Here is an 18,295-nt window from a genome sequence, read left to right on the forward strand (position 1 = left end):
AGACATAGTTTTTTGTTTAAATTATTATACAAATATTTTCTATTAACTAATAGCTTTATTCCATCCAGAGACAATTTAGGGTTTTGCTTGAAAGTTTGGAAGGCTACAGTCTATGATCTTGTAGGAGAACATTTATTAGCTGCAAAGCTTTTAGCTCTGATATCTGACCACATTAATTGTCACTGTAATTGATTTTACCTTTGTCTTAGCATTGTGATTTCTTTGCAATTTGTTGATGATTAGTGGCTGTCCCTGACTTACCTTGCTTGTCTAGGCCTGAGACGTAAACCAGGCTTGCTTTCACTCTCATTTTCCTAAATAATGTCAAATATTATTTAGTTCAAATTTATCATATGGAGAAAAAGGAAACTCAGCACGTTCATGTCATCCTCAGCCTCTCAGCTCAGCAGATGGAGAGCTGCAATAGGCTTTGCAGAAAGCCTGTTTTCTTTTTTTAAACAGAGCTGCATGGGGACTTAGCTTTCCCTGCCTCTAGGGTGGCCTGCATCATTTACCTTGCCTTCACCTTTGGCATGGTGGCAAAAAACACTTTTATGCACAAGCCACAGGCAAAAATTTGTGCCCACATATATTTACCTAATATTTCTTTACTTGCCTAAAGCTGAGATGTTAAAGTTGACCTGAGTCTAATTTTCAGTTTAAATTGAGGTTTATCTGAGATTATGATTTTATTTGGGTTTGGTTTTCGTTTGGTTTTGTTTGTTTCTATTTTTGTATTGTTCTATTTTGTTTTTTGTTTGCTTTTGTTATTTTTGTTTGGTTTGTTTGTCTTTGTTTTAGCTGCAAGTGAAAATATGAACTTGTGGTTACAAAGCAGTGAGGCTGCAGTAGATGAACATACTTTGTTGTCAGATTCTGAGTTTCAGATTGATATCTCTGGTTATGATGTATGTATAAATGTAAGGTTTTTGATTTCTGAAGGGAATGCTGTCTTTATTTTTTTTTTCTTTCTGAGTCACTGAAATAGCCTATAATTTCCTTTGTGTTAGGAAAAATTTGTCATGTTTCTTCCCAGGTGTCCAGGTGTTTCTTTCTTCCACTTCCTATTTCCATGCAGAAATTGAGAAAAATGTAATATCACTATTTATTGATGTGTTCCTTATTTTCCATCATAAATCCTAAGGTTAGAACCAGATAATAATCTTCAGTGGTAACTTTTCAGCTGTAGCCATCAAAGAGATGGCCAACCCCCAAAATGGACCAAACTTACAAGACACTTGTAAGTTTGTTAAGATAGAAAGGGAAGAGATGCCAACCTTCTTTTGAAGGGATTCTAAGATTTCCCCATGCTGACATGCAGTTAGATTTATCACTTTATAACTTGGTATGTTCAGTTCCTTCTCATCTCTGTCTCTTCTCTCTGAAAATGCAGCTAATGAAGGCAGGTGTGGTGCAAGTGAACATGTTTTCATTTTAATTTGTTTTGTTACCTTGGCACCAAAACACATAGTGAAGCCTTGAAAATAAAACCCATGGCAGAGCCAAGGATTGCAAAACCGAGAAATTACAGAAAAAAACCCTCAAATTCTTCTTATGCTGTTAAATTGATTGGTTTCATTTATACCAATAGAGACCCAAATGTAATATCTAAAGCACCAACTAAATGCAAATCAGAACACAGATGGATTTTTATTTCCAAATTATTTTGAAAAAATGAAACAATCTACTGCACAAATACTTGCATTCAGTATATGTTGAGAGTTCAGCTATGGGAACTCTCGGAATAAGCCAAACCACCAAAACTGCTGAAACTTTGCTGCTGATTCTCAAAGGTACAGTTTCTTCCAAGTGTAAAATCTTCCCCTAACAGCCTGTACCAAAACTGGAGATGCAGTTTGCAGACACAGACATGTGCTTAGGCTGATTGAAGTTTTGTTCATAGCCAGGAGTCTGGAGCCAAGGGAAGGTGCCATCAGGCTGCCTTTTGGGCTAAGGAACACCCAGGAGGTGCTGAACAGCCAGGACTCCCCAGCCAAGGCTGTAAGGGGCCTTGCAGTGTCTGAGCAAAGCTGTGGGGTGTAAAATTTGAAGGTAACATCTGTTGACTTCAATTTCCTCCTTCTACAAGACAATGATTTGCCTTGTGGGGACACAAGGAGCAGTCTGCCACCTTTGTCCCATGAGTGACCCAGAGCCCTGTCCCCATGTCTCTTTGCAGGAGACTTGGAAATTGTGTCCCACATGTCTGTTTTTTTTCTATCACACAGATTGCTGCCTCTCTGGACACTTTCATAGCTCTGTACCTCCCTCCAGAAGACAAAATCACTTGGGCTTTCCACTGCCATTTGAGCATCCTGCTTCTGTAGTTGGTGGGGCAGGGAGCAGAGGAATTGTGCTGTTAATCAAATATGGCCAGGCAAATGTTGAAAAGCATAGGTAGGTAATTGGACCTATTTCTGTGTTGATTGTTTCAAAACACACATGAGCAACTGCAACAAAGTAATTGAGAAAAGCTAGAATGAAACATCTTAAAATGATGACGCATGGTATTCAGTGATTTTAGGAAATGGTTATAAAGGGGAAAATCAATTTTCCCCTTATGAAATAAGAAAAACATTGCACTTTATAAAACCTGTAATTTTCTTTTAAACCTGCATTTTAATGATTTTGAAATTTTTAATGCCAAATGCCATATCTGTAAAAGTGGTAAATTTCAAGACTGTATTAAAAACTTAGAGGACATTTACTTTGGAAATGATGTATGACATGACCTTCAACTCTTCATAACTTAATAAGAATGCAAGGCTAACTAATTAGACTTCAAAATGACAGATAAGTGCTAATTATAATACCTTTTGAATAGACAATAGAAAGTTTTAAAAAGAAGTGTTTTGGACACATGGCAGGATTTTGCTACTACTAGCAGAAATCAGACAATGTCTGCTAAAAGAAAAGTATCTTTCTCTCAGTCACACCCAGAAATCATTCTCAAGATTTATTTCAAAAGAAGAAGTAGATGCAGCTCAATCTGAGTCCAAGACTCAGTCTAAAAGATACTACAATGGAAAAAAAAAAAAAATGCTTTCTCATTCCCCAGTTAAAGTTTTACCAAAAATTTTGGGTTTATATTGTTATTTAACATTATAGAGTTGGATTCCAAATATAAGCTATCTGATTTTTAAAAGTAATTTTCAGAATAAAACTTCCTTGAGAACAATTCGATTACTCTGTAGTTCATGTTTCTAAAGTGATCATTCAGCTATTCACTGTGCTGAGTTTCTTGGTTTTTATCATATAACAAGACCTTCTGTTCAGAGACAAAACCCAAGAGACACTATTTAAAAAGCCCCACCAAAAACCTAACCAAACAACGCCATTACAAATTCTCACATTTATGGAGGCCTATCAAGCAAGGAGAAAACTAATGAAATATATGACATAATATTCTGCAATCCTACCCTTTTATAAAATATTTTAGTTTAGTATAGGTTTTTCATGGCAGATTTTGGTACTGAGGGAATGCATGGGTGGCTTCTCTGAGAAGCTACCAGAAGGTTTCTCCATGTCTGACAGAGCCAATCCCAGCAGCTCCAAGAGGGACCAAGGCTGAGCCCATCAGTGGTGGTGGGATAACAGAGGAAGGGGGAAGAGCTACGGTGCATGAGCGATTGCAACCAAAGGAGAGTGGGGTGAGAGCTTGTGAGAGGAACAGCTTTGCAGACATCAGGGTCAGTGAAGAAGGTGGTGAGATTCCTCTGTAGCTCATGGAGATTCACCTGCAGCCTAGAGAACCTCACACCAGAGCAGGTGCATGCCCAAGGAAAGCTGTGATCCCTGGGAGTAGGCTCCTGGAAGGACCTGTGTACCCATGGAGAGAGAGGAGCCTACACTGGAGCAGGTTTGCTGGCAGCACTTGTGAGCCCATGGGGGCCACAATGGAGAAGACTGATCCCAAAGGACTGCACACCATGGAAGGGACCTCCCAGGAGCAGTTTGTGAAGAACTGCAGTCTGTTAGAAGAATTCAATGTTGGAGAAGTTTCTGGAGGACTGTCTTGTATGGGAGGGATCCCACACTGGAGTAAGGGAAGAGTGTGAGGAATTCCCCTGGGAAGGAAGAAGTGCCAATGGATGATGAACTGACTGCAATGTCCATTCCCTGTCCCACTGAGCCACTTGGGTAAATAGAGAATTTGAGAGTGAATTTCAGACCAAGAAGAAGGGAGGACTGCGAGAAAGGTGTTTTTAAGATTTTTTTTTTAATATTTTCTCATTACCCTACTCTGATTTGATTGTTAATAAATTAAATTAATTTTTCCCTTAATCAAGCCTGTTTTGTCTGTGACAATAACTGGTGAAGGATCTCACCCTGCCCTATCTTGACCCATAACTGTTTTGTTGTATTTTTTCTGCTCTTGTCCAGCTGAGGAGGGGAGTGGCAGAATAGTTTTGGTGGGCACCTGGTATCCAGTCATTGTCAACCTACCACAGAGATAAACAGTTGTTCTGAAATTTTTAGACTGCTTTGTCAAGTGAACAAAATATTGTTTTCCTCTCTTGGTTTACCATTATGAAATCCTGTGAGGATCAATAATGCTTGTTTAAGCTCTTTTTGAACAGAAAAAAATGTTTGTCAAAGAGCAGTGACCAACAATTTCAGGGGTTTTTGCTGTTCTTTTTTAGAGATCTTGTTTGTTGTTGTTGTTTTTGAGTTCTTGGGTTGTTTGAAAGAGCAATTTGTATTTATCTTTCATTTCATCTTTTATTCTTCTAACAGGTAATTTTAAATTTTTCTTTCCTGTGCCTTGTTCCACACAGGAGTTTGTTGGACTGGACTGTTTGGATATATGTTTGCTACTCTACTATATTTTTTAGTTTTAGCATAACCTCCCATGCATATAAGAGGAGTGAAAAGGAAAGAAATCAGAATGGAGTTTGGGAATTGGTATGTGGTGTGTTTTCTATCACCTATTAGACTGACAGCCTGAAAAGAATTTGCTATCTTGCTTTTTCTGAAATTTGTTATTTTGCTATAGTGCTGAAACTAGACAAAAATGTATATATATATATACAGGAAATGTCTATACAGGAAACATAGAGTGAGATAATATGGTAATACTCAACAGCACACAGAGGTTCCTTTATACGTTTTTATATATTCTATAGTAACATAAACCCACAAACCCATAACCCACAAGTGTCATATCTGATTTATTTCCTTTTCACTCCTCTTATTGTTCTTGTTCCTATTGTATTTCTCTCCTTCTGTGACCATGCAAACCTCTTTTAATATTTACCTCCACATCTGGTACTATCCTTTTCCTCTTGTCCAAATCTATGCCACAAAGTAAAGTGCCCACTACTTGCATCTTCTAATTTATTCCCATAATACCAAGTTTTTGCATGAAAAGGCCCTCTTTGGAAATCCCCAAGTCTATTTGAGAACTCACTGAGTATACACACACTGTAAAAGAATTTGCTTCCTTGTTTTGACCCTAATTATCCCAATCTTAGACATAGTATGTTCATTCCTCTACTCCCCTTGGTGTGAACCATAGAATCACAGAGTATCCTGAGTTTGAAGGGACACACAAGAATCATTTAGTCTAGCTCTTAAGTGAATGGCCTGTATGGGGATTGAACCCTCAGCCTTGGTGTTAGTACCGTGCCCTCACCAGCCAAGAATTTTTCTGGAGGTAGTTCCCAGAACTGTGTCCTGTAGAGATATTTTCTGTCACAGACGCCCTAAGTGCCTCATGGTCCTCTATCTGCAGTCTAATATTAGAAGAACTCTAATTTAGAGCCCTGAAATGCAAACCTCAGGTGATTTCAAATTACTTAATCTTCAAAAGCTCACAGAAAATAATTGCAAGCTTTGGGTGGCTACCTGAGGAAAAGAGACTCAAGCCAAGTACAAGGCTGTGTAGAAGTGATCAGTCTTGTGGTGGCACATCCCCCTGCCCTTCTTTGCCCATCCTCAGCCCTGATCTCAGAAGCTCCTGATAAGCCTTGACAGAATTTTCTAAGTACTGAAGTGTCCCTAGGCCCTAGGGACACAAGCTGTGAACTTTGCAATCAAACTCCATAAAACCACATTTTTGCCAAATCCTATTAATCCCTACTTTTGCCAATACCTTTGACAGTGTTTTTTTTAACTGGCCAAAACACTCACTTGGTGACAAATCTCTCTAAAAAGGCTCTGATGCCCAGTCTGTACATGATTGACTCTGGGCAAACTGGTCAAAAATGCAAATAACATACTAAAACAAGCATCTTTATAGCGTAAATAATGGCATTGCATCCTGCAGAAATTAATAAAGAATATTTAGTGTGAACAAATTACAACTCATGCAAAGTTAATTAATCCCCCCAACCATTTTTCACCAACTTCTTTTGTGACTTGTCATTCTCCAGACCATTTCTTCATGCCACCATCGTCATACTACACACATCCTGTTCTTGTCACTCATTATTTACTTTTGTCTTCATATTTTGCCATAAACTTTTGCCTACAGCATAATACCTAGTTACCATTAACAAAATTCTTCTTCATACATAAAATTTTTAAAAAAGGCTGTACTAATTTATAAGCTTTACTAACACACACCTTAAATATTTTCTCTGAAGAAGATATTTAAACCAGATTTTGCAATTAAATATATATAATTTTATAACTATCCCAAACAATTAGAAGTAAAAGAAAAAAACCATAAAGAACAATCTCTGAAGCCATCCAAAGATGTTATAAATATTTATTTTTAATTGAACTGTAAAAAAAACCCAGCACTCAGCATCTTTATGGGACATTTCAAGAATAAATTCAAGAACATGCATAAAGTCCCACTGGAAACATACAAAAATAGTTAATCCTCATTTGGTCATACAGAAAAAAAAAAAATATTGGTGTGTGCACATAGGTTATTGCAAGAGTTTTATGCTTAGGGACTTAAAGCCACTTACGGACTGAAGAAGAAAAGAAGGAAGATTTAAGATGAGCGAGCAAAATGAAATCACCATGGCAGAACAAATAACAAAGCAATACCTCTGAAATTTGCGGGGAATGAACAGAAAGGAATGAAATATTGTGAGAGTGATGAGCTAGATATGAAGGGAATGAACAACCCATAAGCCATGTTGAACACCAGCAGGGAAACCTAGAATTAGAACTGCAGGTAGATGGCTTCTGTAAGATATAGTAAATTGTGCAGAGAAATGAAAAAACCCCAACCACTTATATGTGGTCTTCTCAGTCCATGAGTTATTAGGTAAAACTATGCTATAGTTTTTAACCTAAATTTTTAAATATAGAAACTGTAGTAAGCTTAGAGAACCCCTCCAATAGGAATTGGTGAGATGGGACAGCACTCAGGGGAATCTTGTATGATCTTATTCCAGTCTCACACTTTATCCAAATCTGCTGACAGCTAGTGCTGGAGATGTGGTACGAGGATGGATGGCCTTAAAAAAATACAGTATGCTCATTCTCATGCATTCAGGGGGAGCAATTGCATGAGTACATTTCATTATACTACTTGCACTGGAAAGGGTACTTGCCACTTGCAAGAGAGGAATATAAGCATAAAGGTGTGTTTTTACACCAGTATAATTGCATCAAGTGGAGAGGAAAGTGGTGGGAGCATGGTTTTATAGTGTATTAAAATACCAGCAATAGATTCTTTTTTCTGTTTGAAATCCAGGTTTAGACAAACAGCAATTGTTTCTGTAACAATAATTTAAGCAGGAAATGTAACACGCAATGTGTCACGAACAACAGCTTTCACAGGTCACTAAGCCCACCCGCCTCAGTTCCTGCCCTTGCATGTCAATTAAATCACCTGTGCTCTTTCGGGAGGTAGTATTTATCACCTCTGATGGGCATCTGCAAACACTAGAGAAGCGGTAGCAAACACAGCAAGAATGATAATAAGAGGCTTTTGGGGGCTAACAATAGCTAGTAACATGCAATTTACTCCAAGCTTTTGGCTTTTGATGTCTTTAAGTCACAGAAGATCCTGCCTTTAATCTCTACACATGTAGCTTTAGCAGCATTTCTTAGGTGAATATAAATTGAAAGGGTAGAAATGCAATACAGGCAGGGGAGAGAGTAAGTGATTTACAGGCTCTCAGAATCCCGGGAGTACTAAACAATTGTTTTACATGAAGAAACAGCACACAGGAGCAGCTAGACCACTAAAGGGTGACCCAGATAAGAATTACAACATGGGTGACATGTGAGCTGGCACGGGCAGGACGCTGGGACAACCACAGCCGGCGTGGCTGTTCCCTCTCCGGCTGTGGGATGTCTGAAGCAGGGTGTGGACAGAGGCACACAGGCAGGGATGCAGGCACCATGGTCCACGCTAGAGATAACACAGCCTGCTGGCTCTTCCTGCATATCGGGGATTCACACAGCTGTAATGTACCACTGTACTTGGATCCTTCCCACAGCAGGGCAGGAACCTCAAGCATGTTCAACTGGTACCTCTACGTCCATCACAGGCCTGTGTTATCTAAACACAGATCTTGTACTTGTCAAGTATATAAGACTAAACAACAGTGAGTATGATGTATGTGTTTTTCTGCACCCCAGCTGCAAGTCAAAAGTGTGTTTCCCATCTTTGTTATCAATCCTCTGTTACTTTCCCACAGGTGGGAACCTGTTTTCCCTGCATGGTGAAGAGACATTATCAAGGCACTACAAAAAAGCAAGGGTTGAAGTCAATTATTGCCTGTGTCAGCATAGGACCCAAAGCTACTCCAGACGTGAGGCAGCAGGCCCAAACACCCTGGACATTCAGCCTTTCCCAAGCTTCACCATGAATACTGTCATCCAGAGGCAGTGGGATAGTTTAGGGTTAAACCCGTATTTGCTTGGTAGATGGTTTCCTAATAGTACCTAGGCAATCTGTTGCACTAGTGGCTGAAAAGATGAGGGTCAAATGGAATTGCTGTCCTATAAAAATAGCAGTGTCATGTACCAGTTTATTAAGATGCTTTATTAGTGTACACATGTAAAACTAAGATATTATTCCCCCCTACAGAGCAATATAGGACTATCTATTGAAATAAGAAAATTATATTTTGGGAAAAGTCAGGATCCAAAATACCAACATTTCAATTTCAGAATAATATAATATTCCATATTGAACAAAATAAGAATAAATTAATTGTTTGCACATTATTTCCCTTGGCATAATGTGCAAGGTTAAAAAAATTGCCTTCATAACTTTGCTTCAAAATCACTGTTAAAAATATTTTTTTTACCTAAAAAAAGAAAATAAGTGATACAATTTTGCTAATTACACAATTTTGTCCTCGCTGCTGCTGGAGGCTGCACCATATTGTGTTGGTAGAGGGGGTCAGCAGCATTCTTAGTGGGAACCATGTACTCCGGCTCAGTGTGTGTTTCTTGGGCTCATAAATCTCATCTATCCAAGTGGCCTAACCTTTACCAATATAAGCATTCTTTCTCAGAAATAACAAAAGTGGTTTTAGTAAGAGAGGTTTCCAATTTTCACTGCATAGGCCTCCAATAGAGCTGTAATGATAAAATTCAGTCACTGAGGGCCTAATTTCTAGTATGGTTGGTTTGATTCTATGATTTCTCTTCATAAATATTGAACATTTTTCTAAGAACATTGTTTACACTTTTTTTTTTTTTTTGTTTTGTTAGAAATACTTTATGTATTTCAGTGTTTGCTCTTTGGTCTGTGATGTAATGACAAAATTTTTCTGCATTCTCCAGCCGATGTTTATTGAAAAAACAGTTATGTTCAGCAGCTATTACAAAGTTTATGTTACATTACAAAGTTTTTAATTTTCAAAAAAAAGGGTTTTGTTTAATTGCATTTTATAATTTATTCAGATGACATTGATAAGGTATACACATTAGGAAATTTTTGTAGGGTATCTTCCAATCATATTTATGAGTAGTTTGTTCTTCATAAACAACCTTAAAGGGTGGATGTCAGTTTGCATTGATGTTCGGATTGCATTATTATACTGTCAACAATATAAGCTTGAATGCCATATTAGTTATTTTTACATTTTACTTCTAATTTGGGAAATAAGCAATGTTTGCTTCTGCAGCTTTTCTCTGCCCTGCTGAAAAAATCAGTGATATTAATGTTTTCTGTTAGGAAAGGACAAGTAGGAAATAGCACCTAAAGTATGCAAATTATATTAATCATAACATGAAATCCATAGTGCTGTCTCAAAGAGCTATAAGGAAGTCTATTTCTCTAAAGAGTATCTATTTGATTGCTTAATAACCAAATTACAAAACATATCTAATGGTAGAGCTATTAGTGAGAATGGCAAGCTGTCAACAGTCCTTAGTATGAGGTTTTAAACTTTCAGATTAGGTTAAAAAAAACCTCTCTTAAAACTGTCTTAAAATACTTAAACCAAATTCCATGGGGTGCTGAGCATCCTGACAGGTGTAGCTTATAGAATTCAGCGGAGTCTTGTAGCTTTTCAGACCCTTGTCTTTCATCAATTTACAAGAGAATATCATACATATTTTAAAAAATTATTTAACGTATTACACTGTCCTGCAGAGGCATTCTCTCTGTCATAATCATGACCTGAAAATAGAAGAGTATAAGACCTTGCTGTGTGATCTGCTTCTGCTCCTTTTCTAAATAATGAATATTCACAAAAGTACTCTCATTCCTGTTGACTAAGACAGATGGCTGAACAGATGAAAATAGACTAATGGTAATATTCTAGTTTAATTTTTGAAACTGCTGCTAGCTGGACTTCCGTTTTCCTTTTAGAGACAAATAATTTCTGTAATAAATGTATACATATAAGTGTTATACAGAGGTACCCCAGTATTGATGAGCAAGAGCTGATGAGCAACAGCTTCTCTGGCATTACTGGATTGTGTGGTTGTGTCTGTTGTATCACATCACCCTGTACAGGACTGCAACGCTGCTGAGCAGAGAAATGTCTGTGAGCCTCCTGCTCCTCATCATAAGCCTCCACCTCTGCCTCCCAAGATACTAGCAGCAGGGAGGAGTAACTGCAGGTTGTTTTTTTCCCCCTCTGCATCACCATGGAAACTCATGAAGATACAATGAAATTGAATTACAGTTTCTTCTCTGTCCTGACTGCTGTGACAGCACAGAAATGTCCTACACAAATCTTCAGATTTTGAGGCTGTTGGCAGGCTCTGGTGCTCATGTTGACCTCCACCTTCTGGCACTTGGAGCATTCATTGATCCTTGTTTGTGGTGAAAGAGGATGCTGTTTCCAGACCAAGCTGCTGTCTGGCCTACTTAGTGATCTAGATGACATTTGCATTCAAAGGGAGCACATAAGGAACATGGTTGTTCTGAGAACAGCTCCAGGGAATCTTCTGCAGCTGATTTGCATTCAGATGCTGGCAGGTAGAAGTTAAGGGGAAAACCATGAGGTTTACATTTATTTAATATCCCCAGAAAGTGTGACAATCATGCCACAGAATATTGAAACGGCAGTAATTACCCTCCGCCCTAACTGTTCATAAAGCTGTCCAGTAGCCAAGCCACTGTGCATCACTTCACAGTCACTGAAATTTTATTGAGGAAATTAGTGAAAAGTCTAATTTTGCTATATTTTTAGCCCCAGAAGTTGAATACCAACTAGAATCAGTGATTCAAGGAAATCAAGCTTGAATACTTAATGTGTTCAGACTTCATTCACTCCTGAGTGAGGTAACTGAAGTCATCTTTTCTAACACTGCATTAAACTCATGTGGGAGAAGGAGAAAAAACAATGAAAACGAGTTGCCTTGAATGTGTCTGCTTTTTTATCAGTTTATATGAACCTGTTAAACTGGAATAGTATTTTTGTATTTTAAGCTGTCCTTAATGCATATATTGTTTCTGCTAAGATCCTTTGAAATACATAAATCAAACACTATAGAAATGAAACTTTACCCTCAGCAAATAGAGATCTATCTAATAGATATTTTTTTAGGTTCTCAATAATGTATTCCAAATAAAAAAAAATAATGGGAAAATTATGGGGTTTTTTTCCCTCGTGCTGCATGAAGTGTCCCTATTTCTTGTTTTGTCCTTGTACAGCTCATGATGAGTGCTTCCAAACAGTACCTGATCTGAAACAATGATTTTCCTCTAAAACTCTCTTTATAACCTGTCTGAATCTGTTAAAAATCTTATTTTTCATGTGTTTTTTCCCTAGAAACTGACAATGAGTTTCATATCTGTTATTGTCTGAATTAGTGAGGTAGCCTTGTAGACTGACACAGCTGCTGTGCTTTGCCAGTCACTGAATATCGCCTCTGCTCAAAAGCTTAAAGGATTCTACTTCTCATGCTTTGTTCACACTTGTCCTTCTAGCTATTTACAGCTCAGCAGTTCTGCTGTCTGCACCATCAACCCTCCCCTTCTGATCTACATCAACATTCCTTCTGCCTCCTTTTTCTGCTGGCACTACAGTGCTCTCCTCCCTTCTGCCTTGAAAGCTGTCCTGTCCTTCCAGCATGCCTGGACTGTTTGGATCTGTATGGTCAGCAGGGATTAGCACTTTGTCAAAATGTTTTTCCAATCCTGCTGGCTTTTCCTTGGCACTTGTCAGTTAGCCTTTTTTTACTGATTGCACCCTTGGTTTGTCTATGCTTTCAAATGGCTTAATCTTATGCATGTCATTTATATAGGGTTTTTCCTTATTTTTAATTGATCTTTTTACTTTCCAAAAACATTCTGCCTTTTTTTTTTATGATTTCTTTCATGTTTTGTGCTTTCCCATTTTTCCCCAGTGAAAAAAATAGATTCTTTCATTATTTGTCCTGTTAGTGTCTTCTAAGAACTGTTTGCAATTTGACTGTTTCTTCCTCAAATATTGCTACTTATCTCTAGAGAGGTTCCTGTAAAGAGATTGGTCCTGTAAAGCCTGCAAGGCACTGTTCTTATACTGCTTGTCACGATGAAATTAACTTCTTGTTATATTCTTTTTTTTTTTTTTTGTTGGAGTTTAGTATGAAATTCATATTTTTCCATATGTAGCACACAATCTTAGCTATATTAAGCAATTCTATAGACAATGCAATCTAACACCTGTGTCACATCTGTCATCTGTGACTCTGCCTTGCCCGAGTTTGGCTAGGTTTTCTGATGAGCTTTTCGAAATGAGCAGTAATTTCATCATGGTTTCTTGGCTTTCCCAGTTATTATTTCCATGACTGCTGTAATGTCACATATTTTCACTCATCTTCACACTTAGACAGGCAACTTGCAGGTTTTGGAGGCAATCCTGGATCTCAAGGCACCTTGAACATGATTTGAACATCTGAATAAGTGAAAGAGTGATCAGGCTGAAATTCCAATGAGTAACATTTTTTGGGGAAGAGGAAGACACTCAAGAAAGCTAAAATGGATGCAATTTGGAAACAGATTTTTTCTGACTGTAGCAGTCTTTTAGAAACTATGAAGTGATGCGCTATGAGCGAGGATGAAAAGTTGTTTTGGTGATGAAATGCTGCATAAGCTATATTCATAATTAGCAGTAAATGGAACAAAAAATGACCTCTTAAACACAGCCTTCTGTTTCTTCTCACTAGAGAAAACTGAGGAGGATAGGTTTAACATACTTCATGTCAATATTTTAGAGCAAGAGAAGAATGCTGTAGTTGACAAAGAAAAGATCTTGTGGGTGTTTGTATGTGCAGGCTGCATGCAATGAGAGGTGGGAGCATATGCCAGAAAATGGAACAACAGGGGACCAAAACTGAATTTGCCTCCTTTAATCAGGCTTAGAAACAGAGACGTTCTCATTGTCAAGCCATTCTTTACATCCACAAGAGATATGCTCCACAAAGATGCCTCTTAGAAATTTCCCTCTTTAGTTGTTTTCACTTCTTGCTCATTGTCACTGTCTCCCTGTCCTGTTTCATAAAGGATTTTCAGTTCACTGACATCTTGCTCTCCTTAAAGCGTACTGTAATCTATATAAGGCAAATTTGTTTTAAAGAGCAGTAAATGTTGAAAGCTAGCTGTGTTTGCAATGTTTACTTTCCCTCCCCCCCCCCGTTAATTTGATAAATGACCTTAATGTTTACCTTCTGTTTACAAAGCTTCACTTCCCTAAGTGCTGTTGCTTCCACCCACCTTAAGAGCATTTTGAAGTACAGTCTGTACTTACTTGCCAGTGTTATTGAGTATATTAAATTAAATACCAAGAGAGAATTTCATCATTGACTCTTCTATGTTGCTGAAATATTACAACTGTTGTACTTTAGAAAGTTCTATGGCTGGGCTCTTACAGGAGTGAAAGGATTTCTCAGGAAGAATTCTCTTTTCACAGAACAAGGAAGAAATATGCCATGGTCTTGCAGAGCTCATAATCAAACTACAGTTATTACTTCTAAGGAAAAAACTATGTATAAGAACAGTAAGGAATATGCACAATGCATATAACATTCACGAGTGATTATGTTCAAAAATAAAACTGTGCACAAGGTTCTTTGAATTAGGAAACATTTCCATGCAGAGTAGTTCATTCTCACCTAAAAACAGAATGACAGCTTTAAAAAACAATAAGCTGTCTGGGAAATCAGCCTACAGTCTTTTAGCTTCAAGCTGCTGTATTTTGGTTTAGTTTTTTTTTTTTTCCTTTTAATCTGGACAACTTCACAGCTGTTTCCAGGAACATTCACAACACTTCAAATACTTAATGTTAAATTGATAAGAAACACCTCTGTAGAGAGAGCTATATTTTGGAAGAATTTGTTGTTTGGTTTATCTGCATCAGCCTCCTTGAAGCAGTCCAAAAAAGCATGCACATGTGTAAGTAGAAGCAAGGATAGACAGACTAGTTCCACTATTTTTGTGTGCTCTACTTAAAAAAAAAAGTATATTTTTAAAATGTATTGGTTTTTCAGGGTACTGTATTGATGGAGATTTATCTAGAAACCATTCTCAAAGATATCCTGTGATGCTGCTTCCTACATGCCTGTATTAACCTTTTGGGAAATATACTTCCCTGTCTCCCTTCATTCCTTTCTTCCTGTCTTTCCACTTTCCTGCTTTTCATGTTTTCCTATAAATCCACCTATAATAATTTAGATCATGATTTTTGATAAATAGTAATACTATTCTAGGGAATACATAGAAACTTCTCCCAAAGACAATGATATTTCCATAGAATGCATTTATGCAAAGTCTTAATTTGCAGCTAAAATGATATAATATTTTAAATATTCTTCTTTGAAGTACTAATTGAAGCATAGATTCTTCTAACAGTAAATCATCAGAGTTGAATACACTATCAGCATTTGTCTCCCAGTTAAAGAAGGTCTCCAGTGGATTGGGAAAGGACAGATATCATAGTATGTATCTGTAGAGAAATAGATTCCAGAAGATTATACAGCAAGGACCCTAAATTCAATATTAGAAAGTTATTGAAACAATTTATTAAGCAATCAATTTGAAGGTACCTGGAGAACAATAAGGTGGTAAGAGACAGCCAATATGGATTTGCTAGGAGCAAATAACTACAAACCACACTAATTTGCTTCTTTGACAGGATAACGGGTTTAGAGGACAAAAGGAGAAGCAGGAGATGCAATAATTCTTGACTTGAGTAAGGTTTTTGATGGTATCCCCTATGATACTTTCAGGGAAATATGATGAAATGACAGTAAAGTTACCACACAAGCTGTTGAAAAAACTGTAGTGGGACAGTAGTTATCAATTGCTGCCTGTCAAACTAGAAAGGTTTATCACATGTAATATGACAAAATCCTAATCTTAGTTCAGTGTGAGTCAATATTTGTACCAATATTTTAGAGTGATGGAATAAAGGCAAACTATTTATTTTCAGCATCATGGAGGAACTTACAAATGTCTTTAGAGGCATGAGTAGAAGTTAGCTGAGCTGAGTAGCATGAATGATGCCACCTCCTTCTCCAGCTTTCCTCCACATCCTCTGCAATTCAGTGCCTGTGATAATGCATGTTGAAAATGAAGTTCTTCACCTAGAGATATTTTTCCTCTTTCACGCTCTCTAACTCGATAGTCCTCACTAGTTCTCTACATTTAAGTCCATTCACACATTTAATTAAAAGAAAATCTGGATCAAGCTTTTTCTCCTTTTCCAATGCTTTTCTTTGCCTTTGGATTTGAGAGGTGAGGTAATATCAGCAAGATGAATTCCACTGCAAAATAAAAAAATTAAGGTGGAAATTGAATGAATGGAGAAGGTCTTTCTATGCAGGAGCTCCAGTCCTGTATGTTATGATGCAAACCAGTCAACAAACATGGCAGGTTCTGATCCAAATAACAAGAAGATCATATTCTAAAGTATTAATAAGAGTATCATAGAGAAAGGAGATAATTATTTTGCAATAGCAGTGAAAGACCCCTTACATGTTAGATAAATAATTTATGATAAGTGTAAAAAAGCTTTCTATTTTATGTGTCATGGCGGAAATAAATCATCACTGCTATTTTTTCATGTAAATTGACAGCCATCACACTGTAGTCTCAAAGTTCTGTGCCAATTTTATGTGCCATATTTTTAGATGGACGTGTGCAGGCTGGAAAGAATTGAAAGAACAGCTAAATTTAAAAAACGTGACTACCAAGGAAAGATGAAAAACCTTCAGTTTGGTGAGTCTGCACTAAAGAAGACTTTACTTTGAAGATAGATGGGATCATGTGTAACATATTTCTTATGAAAAGACATCTTCAGAGCAAAGGAACAAGAAGTAATTTGATTTAATTAACAGTAATGAGAATTCATATCAGAATCTTCTATTGAATAACAACCATTACTCTTTTGAAAAACCATGCACAGGAAATCTGGGAAATCCCCAGATGATCCACGTATCTTTGCGTATGCACAGTGGGAAGCTGCACCAGCCAGAGTTATCAGGATGGACTCTTGACTTCAGTGAGTGAATAAAAATTCCTGTTTGGGTTATAGCCTGCCAAGGTAGTCTTTACTAAACATGAACTAGAACTAGAAACTAGAACTAGAAACTTTACTAAACTAGAACTAGAAACTGTAAGTGAGTCATGCTTAGATCTGCAATTTACTCTGGTCTTGTTCCCAGGCTAGAAACTTTCAGTAGATACCTGCTTAGCAACATATTTTCTGTAGTCCCTTCCAGCTCTCCTGGCAAGTATCCCATTTGCTTCTCTTTCTAAGTCCCAGCTGTGGACTTTTAAACCAGATATTGTCTGGCCCCCCCATGTCAAGCTCATGCTGCAGCCTCCCTAATGGCTATGCCTTTCAATCCCCATGTGCTTCATGCTACACTCAGATAGTTCTTCTATCTAATCATACCAAATTTTTCCAGGGAAAGAACTTCCGTCCAGACACTCTCAGCTGACCTATTTTAATGCAATATAACACACAGGGAACTCTGAAGTACCAAATTGTCTTCAAATGATAACTGAACAGATAAGGCTTAGGTAGTGTTGATTATGTAGGAAAGTTTTAGGTATAGTTGATTATGACAGAAGTGAGGTGGTGAATTCAGTGGTCTCCCCCAGAGCTCCACTTCTGAATGTTTCTGGCTGAACGAGTTTAACAAGTTGGAGCCCTCTGTCTGAAAGCAGAGCATGTTTGTGTGCAGCTGTGATTCCCTTTTTGGGCTCGCAGGCCTGGTGCCATGTTACCAAAACTCTCAGACTGCAAAGTGGACTCTGCTCAGATAATGTTCAGGGCTATGCATATTGATCTGACGTGACTGGTCACATCTGTAACCCCAGCCTGCTATCTGTAAGCACAGCCTATTTCCATGTCAGCTTGGTAAGAAATCTCTGAGACTGTCTCTCATTTGCTCTTTGGTGGTGTCAATGGGTGTTTTTAACAAATAGAAAAGCTATTAGCTTTTTGGTGTATTTTCTCTTGTTCCTCCATTAAAAAAAAAAAAAAAAAATCATTAGGAAGCCTTTTGGTGATCTGTGGCTTGCTGGTGAAGCCATCCTAGCTTCCAGGATTATATTGTATAGGAAATTAATGGTATTGACAATATTTGAAAAATTAGGCTTCCTATGTAAGGTGGTGAACTTAAAGACAGCATTTAGTGTATAGTCTGGATTTTTGTCCTTATTTACACTAAAGTCACATGCTACTTGAGTGAGTAAGGCCAAATTAAACTAGTGTAATTTCTTAAAGTAGATGAGAAATTTATACTTCTGCTTTTATTACATGTTCTGCCTTTTCATGCACATGCTAGGTAAGTCCATATTAAGCTATTAAAGAAAGAAGAGAGACTAAAAGAGACAGATATTATAAGCACTTTGAGAGCATTACATGAATGGGGCTTTTAAAGGACAGACATGGCTTCATGGTTTAGAATATGAGCACATTGCTAAGTG

The sequence above is a fragment of the Lonchura striata genome, chromosome 3 (genome assembly GCF_050655825.1).
Source record: "Lonchura striata isolate lonStrDom1 chromosome 3, ASM5065582v1, whole genome shotgun sequence".
NCBI lineage: Eukaryota > Metazoa > Chordata > Aves > Passeriformes > Estrildidae > Lonchura > Lonchura striata.